We start from the raw sequence: 9,416 nt of genomic DNA, 5'->3' as shown, positions 1-9,416 counted from the left end.
TTAATGGCCTAGTATAAAGTCAAGTGTAGTAAATGTTCCATTTTCTCCTGAAAAGCATTTATATTCTACATTTGTAGGTTATACTGTTCTATGTATGTAAATTAAGTCAAGTTTGTTAGTCTTGTTGCTTAAATATTCAATACTTTACTGATATTCTTTCTGATTCTTCTATCAGTTATTTAAGGAGGTATATTTACATGTCCCACAATGACATTAGATTTCTCTATTTCTCCTTTTATTTCTAATACTTTTTGTTTTGTATATTTTGAAGCAATGTTAATAGAAAATACTAATTTAGAATTTTAATATATTCCTGTTAGACTGACCATTTTATCTTATAAAATATATCTATCTTTAGTAATGTTTATTGTCTTAAGGTCTACCTTGTTGAATTTTTCATAGCTATAGCACCTTTCTTTTGGTTAAAGCATGTATGTATTTATTTTTATCACACTTTAACTTTCAACAATTCTCTGTCCTTAAATTTAAGGTGTGTCTCTTATGACAGTGTATGATATATTATTTTTATCCAGTCTGATTTGAGATGTTCAGTCCATTTATATTAACTCTAATTATTGATGTATTTGTGTTTATGTCTCTCATCTTACTATTTTTTTCTATTTGACCCTCCTATTCTATATTCCTACTGATAATATTAGACCACAGGTCTTAATAGAGAAAACCTGTGAGCCCCCTAAAATTGTGTGCCCATATACGTGCATAGATGAGTATATACATTTGTTCAAGGATGGGTATATCCATTTGTTCAACGTGTGTGCATGTGCTGAGGAGAAAGTCCATAGCTCTAATTACTTGTTAAAAGGAGTTTATGATGTTTTTAGAAAGGTGAAGCATTACACAACTAGAAAAGGACAAAATTTGGATTTGGTTTCAATGCCTGGACTCTTAGAAACTGAGCTTTATTCCTTCCTTAAATGTTGAAAGTTTATTCTCTTACCAGTCTCCATTTTCTTCCTGGCTGATCTCATCTACTTCTGCAGTTGTCACTACAGTCCTAGGGATGATGACTTCCACATCCCTAGCCCAGACCTCTTCCAGCTCTACAGACTTTTACCCAATTCTATAGCGCAGCTCTCCTCCTGGATATCTCAATGGTACCTCAATCTCAATAGGTCCAAAATTAGTTCCACTATTAATCAAGATTAACCCTATGCCTTTGCTCCTACTCAGTGATGTTCAAACTGCAGTGCTGGCTCTGGTCACAAGGTGGCCTTTACTCTACTTTTTAAATTTCTCCAATAGACACCCAAGTTTTGTTAAAGGGGAAAAATAAATCCATTATTATATTGTAAAACAAGTTAGGAGACATTCTTTACTGTACAATACCTATTCATTTTTTTAAATGTTTGCCTCAGAAGCACTGAAAGAATCTACCTGGTACATTTATCTCCCATGAATTATGCATTCATACAATAAATATCTATCTTCTATTCCCACTGTTAAGAAGTGTCTTAATTTCCTACTGGATAGCTTTTCTCTGTGTCCTAGTTTCTCCATCTTCATAGTTTCTGCTTCCTCTTAATTTCATCTTTCTCATAACTTGAATTTATTGTGATGACCTCTCAAGTCCTCTATATCAAGGATTTTTCAGGTCCCATATCAATTGCCTGATTATCCCCATTATTCCCAGTTTTATTCAATGTGAGGGAAAACACCATTCCCCTTAAGAAGAAACAATGAGATTGGCATTTGCCACTACTAAAATATTAGAACGACAATATAATTTTAAAATTGTGTTTAAGAAAATAATTGGCTGTCTCCAGCTGTTCTGATCATGGTTTTAATGTATTTATTATTTACTTTATTGAGAAGCTGAAAGCACTGATTCTGGAGCCCAACAGTTTTGCCTATATCCTGGTTTTGCAACTTATTAGTTGAACAACCTCTGGTAGTTTGCTTAACCTCTGTGTGCCTCTTTCCTCCTACATAATGTGGGGTCATTGATAGTACAGACTTCACAGATTTCTTCTGAGAAATGAATTGATCAATACCTGTAAATCACTTAGAATGCTCTCTGGAACATGGTTCACGCCAAAAGTATGTTATGAGCATTGTTATTACCATTATATTGTGCATATTTTAAATTAACATGATGATATATATTCAGAATTTGTTAATGGCAATATGATTTGAGATGTATAAAAAATTTAAAAATAAAAAACTGGTGACTGGGGGTGGTGGCTAATGCCTGTAATCCTAGCATTCTGGGAGGCTAAGGCAGGAGGATCGCTTGAGCTCAGGAGTTCGAGACCAGCCTGAGCAAGACTGAGATCCTGTCTCTACTAAAAACAGAAAAAATTAGCCAGGTGTGGTGGCGAGTGCCTGTAGTCCCAGCTACTGGGGCAGGGGGGCGGTGCTGAGGCAGAAGGATTGCTTGAGCCCAGGAGTTTGAGATTGCTGTGAGCTAGGCTGTACCACAGCATTCTAGCCTGGGCAACAGAGCAAGACTCTGTCTAAAAAAATGAACAAAAAACTGACATTGAAGAAAATAAGAACAGAAAAATCACTTTAATCACACATCCATTCCCAAATGTTATCAATAGTGAATTCTTTTTCTATTACAAATGTGCACGTGCTCATATATTTATACACCTTACTTTCTTGATTATTATAACATCTGTAACACCCACTATGGATTCAGAAACACTTTTTTTGAGAAAAAGTGAAGCCATCACATAATATCTTCACATCTATTATATGATGTATCACAATGTAAGAAATATTGAAATATTTTTTAAAGTAGATCCTAACACAGAGTAGGATGATTTAGATCTTGTGGTATATGCATTGCTAGGCTATCTGGTATTTTAACATATTTCCTTGCAGGCTTTTTCTAGGCATATTTTTACTCAATATAATTATGCTTCCACTGTATTATCAGTTAATGAAGCTAGTTTGCATCAGAATATCTCAGGAGATCATAATAATGTATGTTTTGGGGCCCAGTTCAAAGTGGTTTGATTCATGGAACTTTGTCGGGGGGACCCCATTTCTACAAAAAAAAAAAAATAGAAAAATTAGGCAGGCATGGTCATGTGCACATGTACTCAGGAGGCTGAGGCAGAAAGATAGCTGGAGCCTAGGAGTTCAAGGCTACAGTGAGCTATGATCACGCCACTGCACTCCAGCCTGGGTAGCAGAGCAAGACCTTGTCTGTAAAAAAAAAAAATTAATTTAAATTAAAATACATAATAAGCATTTTTCTATTTAAGTGTTTGAAGCCCTTCTGCTAACAAAGAAGAATTTGTTGATTTGGTCAGAATGCAATATTCAAGTAGAAGCTGGCCAACACTAAACGTTTTGAAGCAATTGGATCAACAAAAGTACATCAAATAAAGGCAAAGAAACAGAAAGCAGGTTGAAAAGTATTAACCTCAGAGAAAACTTCAATTTTCAAAGTACAAGGCAAAACTCAGCAGGGTGGTGATGATGCATAAGGTGGTCCTAATTAAGGCCACGGACTATACCTTAATTTCAGTGCCCTGAGCTTTTGCCTTACCTCTCTTCTCCTCCATGAATCATTCCATATCATCTGCATCTGCATCTGCATCTATCATGTCAATGTTATTGATAAGACTACTGCCTCCCAGAGCCCCCTAAAATCCTGAAACAGCAGAGTCTAACACCCTCTAATATTTCCTTCAGCCTTCTGGACTTCACTCTCTCAACAAAGAGCGACCGAGCTTCCTCTCCATTTTGTACAGGGCCTGCTCCCCTCCTTTCTTCCTTTTTCTTTTTACTTGGAAGGCATTTTCCACGTTGAGATTTTTCTCCTGCTTATTCCACTTTGCACTCCATTACTCGTAAGACATAAAAGGTGAACGAAAAAACGGAATTCTTGGTGGACATATCAGCACGGAAGACAGAGGCCCTACTACGCACCTTTGAAGATTCAGAACCCGGATATAAAGGGTTTTTAAATTTTCATTTTTAAATTCCCACCCGGAGGATTTCTGTGCCCTCTTTGAGGCCTCAAGTTAAAGCCCCGCCCTCCCGCTTGCTCTTCTCTCCTCCCTCCTCCAAAGCCTACCTTTTTTTTTTCTGTAGATCCTTCCCCAGGCTTATGCAGGCACCAAAAGGGAGGATCCAGAGTGGGGCCTCAGACTGGGCTCTGTCCCAGACATTGCACACACCCCGTCCCCTCCCCGACCACGGTCTCCGGCACCGACTGGCCCATCCTCGCAGTCTCCTCCTTTCAATTCCCCCCACGAGATGCCTGGCCAGTACACTTAAGCCCTCAGACCTGCAGACGGCTGGGGTCGGGGAAGCGAGGGCTGCTGCAGCCGAGCGCTGGCGCTGCTTGATTACCATCCGGCCTCTTCCCCACTCCGAGTCTCCCACCACCATATTCTTCAACTTTGTCACTCCGTATCCATCTTCAGCCCCTGGCACTCCTTGCTCTTTAAATACCCACAATGGTGGAAACGGGGGGCTATTTAAAATAGAACTTTCACCCTTCATGTCTCTGTTTCCCTCTCTGTGATTCATTTCCACACCTGACTACCAAAATCTTTTCCACCAAAATGAGTGTGGGACACAGGGAGTGGAGCTTATAACCCTACTCCCTTTGGGGAAGACTTTCTAGCATATACCTATGTACCCATATTCATTCGTATACCACTTTTCCCAAGGACCATCCAAAATGGACCTTGGGTCAAGAACACAGACCCTGACCCACTTGAGGACTCCGCCCTCAGCCGTCAGCCACTCAAGTCCCAGGGTTCTCCCAGGCTGCGTGAGCCAGAACACAAACCTGCAGTGTTCTGGGACAGCTGCTTTTCCCTCATTCCTTGACCAGAAGTTTTTCCTCCTCTGTAACAGGAATCATTAATCAGAAGATACAGATGCGAAAGGCAGAAAGAAAAAAAAAAAAAAGGACTTGGGTAGACTCTCGTCACGTGACAGCCATATCACAAGTAAGTTGAGAATCCCAATCTTCCCTCCCACTCACAAGCAGGACAGCAGAAACCAACATCCCCTCCCCCCTGCTCTTCCTTCACCCTGTATCTGGGATGTCTCTTTTTCCACCTTGATATTTCATTTGGCTAGCCATAGCATTTGGTTTCTCAAATCATCAAGGAGAGGCAGCATTTTCTCTTGAGGTTACTGTCCATTTACAGTTCTTGTGGACTTATCTCCTTCCCTTGTTCTAACCTCCTCTCAGCGGCAGGCTTCGCCCCACTTTCTCTCTCAGCAGTCATTATTTTCCCCCTGAGGCCCTTAAATGGACAGGAAGCTGGGTATAAGGAAAGGAGGCTGGGAGTGGAATCGGAACATAAACTTTGTTCTATGTACTTTTCTTTTCTGTTCCAGTTTTTAATTTAAAGTGCTTTCTTTTTAAATTAATGAATACAATACTGGGGCCAGGTGCGGTGGCTCACACCTGTAACCCCAGAACTTTGGGAGGTGGAGGCAGGAGGATCGCTTGAGGCCAGGAGTTCAAGACCAGCCTGAGCAATGTAGCAAGACCTGGGTCGCTACAAAAAATAGAAAAATTGATCAGGTGTGGTGGCCTGCACCTGTAGTCCCAGCTACTCAGGAGGCTGAAGCAGGAGGATTGCCTGAGTCTAGGAGTTTGAGGTTGCAGTGAGCTATGATGACACCACTGCATTCTAGCTAGGGCAACAGAACAAGACTCTGTCTCCAAAAAAACAAAAACAAAAAACAAAAAAAAAACCCAATACTTACATATTTTGGGGGAAGGGAAAATGGGTACTTACCCCAAGATTTCTCTTTTCTTGGGATGCCTTGTAATTTGGCTAAATTGACATATATCAAATAGAAAACATTTTCAATCAGTTCAAAGAAAAGAGCAAATTTTAAAAACATGCTGCTTGTTCACAACTTTTAAGACTTACTCTTTGGGGGGAAATAATTTACAATAAAAAATAAGGTTTCCTACTAAACAGAAAATCCTTCATAATTTTGTTATGTTTATAGTTATCAATTAGAGAATGTTTCTAATGAGACTTCCCAAATAGCTATAAAGAAAAGAACAGCAACAGCAACCAACAGGCTAACAGTTCTGAAATTTAAAACCTAAATTTTTCTAAAGTAAATCAAAATTTTACGTGCTCAGTAAATTAATCCCTGGAGAGCCTTTCAACCTTAATTAAGAAGATTCATAAAATATGATTAAGTATAGAGTTAGAGTGCAAACCTTGAGGATAGCCACCTGGAAACACTGACTCCAAATGAATGGGGTCAGCTTTCCAAAGTGGAGAAGTTAAGGTTTCACTTATATAAGTAGAGATAGAGAAATTTTAGCAGGATTACAGCATTTTCCATAAAGACCAGTGCATGCATCACAGCTATTTGGTTGGTTACAGACTACTACATTCCAAGGATGATTACTTTATTACTCCGTGAGGAGGGATAGGGATCTGAGGGAGTTGTTTTTTTTTTAATATGAAATTCTTCACGAGTTTGCATGTCATCCTGGCACAGGGGCCATGCTATTCTTCTCTGTATCATTCCCATTTTTAGTATATGTGCTGCCAAAATGAGCACTGAGGGAGTCTTATCTCTGGCGCCATTTGGTCTTAAATATTTACACACAAAAAAAAGGCAGATGTTGCACGGCATGCCTTGTGACTCAGGCTGCATAGCCACATTCCTCTCAAGCCTCAGAATAATTTAAAGTTCCAACAGCCTTAAGTTTCAATTATTTAATTTCACAAGCCTAAGAAGTATCTTATTTTTGTCTTGTTTTAGAAAACTGGCCTCCTATCTTTTCCACTCCTGTGTTAAATTCTCATAAATAACTGGTACAGTTTTGTTCTGTTAGAGGGATGCAGCCTGCTAGACCTCTCACCTCTGGCCTTCTTACTTACAGGAAACCCAGGGGGGCCTAGCCTTGCTGCAGGGTCACTGCCTGCCAGTTCACCGCTACCCTGGTAGCCCCTCAACCCTGCTTAGACCAGTGTCCAAGGAACTCTTACCCACTGCCCATATTAATTAACCTAGACCAGGTATTCTCAATTGGAAAAATCTGTGGGCCACTTGAAATCCTATGCAAGTTTGTGCATGTTTAGGGGTAGTGTGATACATTCACTTTTGTGGGAAGAGGGTTGGTACCTTAGGAATCTGAGAAAGCCTGATAGCTGAACAGGGTGAAATTATGAGGAAGCTGAAGCTATGAGGTAGAGAAAAGACATAGGAGGAGAAAGGGATAAAAGAGGATGAGAGGAGAAACTGAGACAGCAACTGAGCCAAGTTAGTGACAGACTACTGCAGTGTTCAGGTCCTGGCTCCTAGATGCCCATTAGAAATTTGCTGTCTGTTCTCAGATTTCCTTGAGATCATAATCTTTTGTATTGCCTCATAAACTCTCACCATTGATCCTGCCTCAAATGAACTAGTCTAAATCTCTGTTCCTTACAACTAGTGAGACTATTTGAAACTGGTTATCTGTAATAAAATGTTCCTAAAAATCAACAAAATAGTGCACACAGTTATAACAGCCTGAAAACTCAAACAGCCTGAAAGGACATCAGTAGGGTGTTGACCAACAAAGACATGTATGTGGAGCATGAGTACAAGTTACTTAGCCTCACTGGGGGTCAAAATATACAAATTCAAACCTCAAGGTATTCTTATTCACCTGTCAAATTGGTGAATTTTTTAAAAATCATACCATCCATTTTATACAAGGCCATTCACACGGGCCGTTGGTACACGTGTAAATTGGTTAAATTATCTTGCAGCCTTTTTGATAACACACATAAAAAGAAATAAGATTTTTCAGACTCTTAGCAATTTCACTTTTAGAAATTTTTTCTTAGGAAATAATCATGGTTGTAAAGATTTTGGTGAAGGCTTGGGTTATAATAGCAAAAACATAAAGGCAACATAAATAAACAAGGGGATAAATTAAATTACTGTTAATTTTAACATGATAAAGTATAATAGTGGCATAAAAATACTTATATTGCATTGTTAGCTAGAGAATATATATAATATAGTATCTCGATGTAGTAAACAAATTCATATGTGTGCGTATGTGTATATATCCCCCATCTCACTCACAAGCAGAGCAGTGAAAACTGGCATCCTCTCCTCTCTCCCTTCACTGTGGATCTGGGATATATATACTTCAGTTTTAAAATCGTGTATTTTTATATATATGTTACATATATTATTCACATATATAATTATATTTCATATATAGCAAACAGTGAATGAAGTCTTAGTTATCTTAAAACTATGTATTTCATTGTTCTATTATGTAATACAGGTAAACTGTGGAAAATCTGGAAAATAAACAACAATTATAGACATGAAAATTTTAGAAATCCGTATTCCTCTAAAATTACTAGATCCTTTTAAGTTTAAATACTCTTGTTTGATTTTTTTCTCCACTGACAGTACAATATATGTTAATATGCTATGAAGTAGGTAGATTTGACTGGGTGGGATTTCACTTTCTATGACTTCAGAATCCAGCTTTGGCTTAAGATACAACTCCACTGCACTAACACTGTTAATATAATTCTTTCTTTTTCTATTCATATATATTTTTAAAGAGTTGAATTGGTAACTAAGAGTAATATTTTATAATCTGCTTAAAATGTTACAATATTGCCATAAATGTTACTTTTTCTAGCAAAAATATTTTCCTAGAGAAATATTTTTCATCAGATCAAATTTAAGAAAGAGATACCTCCTTTCTTATGTTAATAACCTGGTGCTACCGCTTGATCATTGCAAACTTGATTGGAAGGAGGGATAGCCAGAGGAGGGCGAGGAGAGCCTCATTTCTAATGCATACTAGTAATAAATGTGTAGCTCTTCCTGGAGGTAAGGAGGACAAGGGAAGAAAATGTGAGGGATTCCATCATTGCAAAGACCCTAAGCCTCAAACAGGTAGTAGATGCTCTTAATTCAGATCTTGCTCAGCTATAGAGAAGCATGTAAATGAATGCATGTAAATGAATGTGTCATAAAATAAGATCATAATGTTTGCAGACTTTGCTTCATTGTAGAAGTTACACATACCCCTGAGAAAATGTGAGAGAGTCTACAAAGAGGTAAAAAAAGAGCATATAAATCATCTATAAGCCCACCAACCACCCAATCATATCCACTTCCAATATTTTGGTGTATATACTCCATAATATTTTCTATGCATGCATACATATAGATATCTTTTTGAAAATGGGCTGCTCTGTAGGTTATTGTTTGTAAACTGCTTTTTTCACATACCAATATATTATAAAAACCTTCATTTCAAGAAATATATGGCTGTCTTATATTTGTCAGATATTTTATTTTTTTCATATTTCCAAAATTTTATCTCAATTGTTTTTCTGAATATTAGTTAATACATGCTTATTAAAGATAAATTTAAATGTATAAATGCAACACTTAGAAAGTAAAAGTTCTCTTTATATTAA

At 37.9% G+C, this 9,416-nt stretch overlaps 1 non-coding gene across 1 annotated transcript; it reads right to left on the bottom strand.

Annotated features, from left to right (window-relative positions):
• Positions 1–6,423: 6,423 nt before the first annotated feature.
• On the bottom strand, positions 6,424–6,531 carry LOC138379280 (U6 spliceosomal RNA). Its single transcript, XR_011232057.1, has one exon. It is a non-coding gene; the product is annotated as a U6 spliceosomal RNA (small nuclear RNA).
• Positions 6,532–9,416: the final 2,885 nt, after the last annotated feature.

Source organism: Eulemur rufifrons, chromosome 30 (genome assembly GCF_041146395.1).
Source record: "Eulemur rufifrons isolate Redbay chromosome 30, OSU_ERuf_1, whole genome shotgun sequence".
Classification (NCBI taxonomy): domain Eukaryota; kingdom Metazoa; phylum Chordata; class Mammalia; order Primates; family Lemuridae; genus Eulemur; species Eulemur rufifrons.
This window is presented reverse-complemented; position numbering and strand designations above follow the sequence as displayed.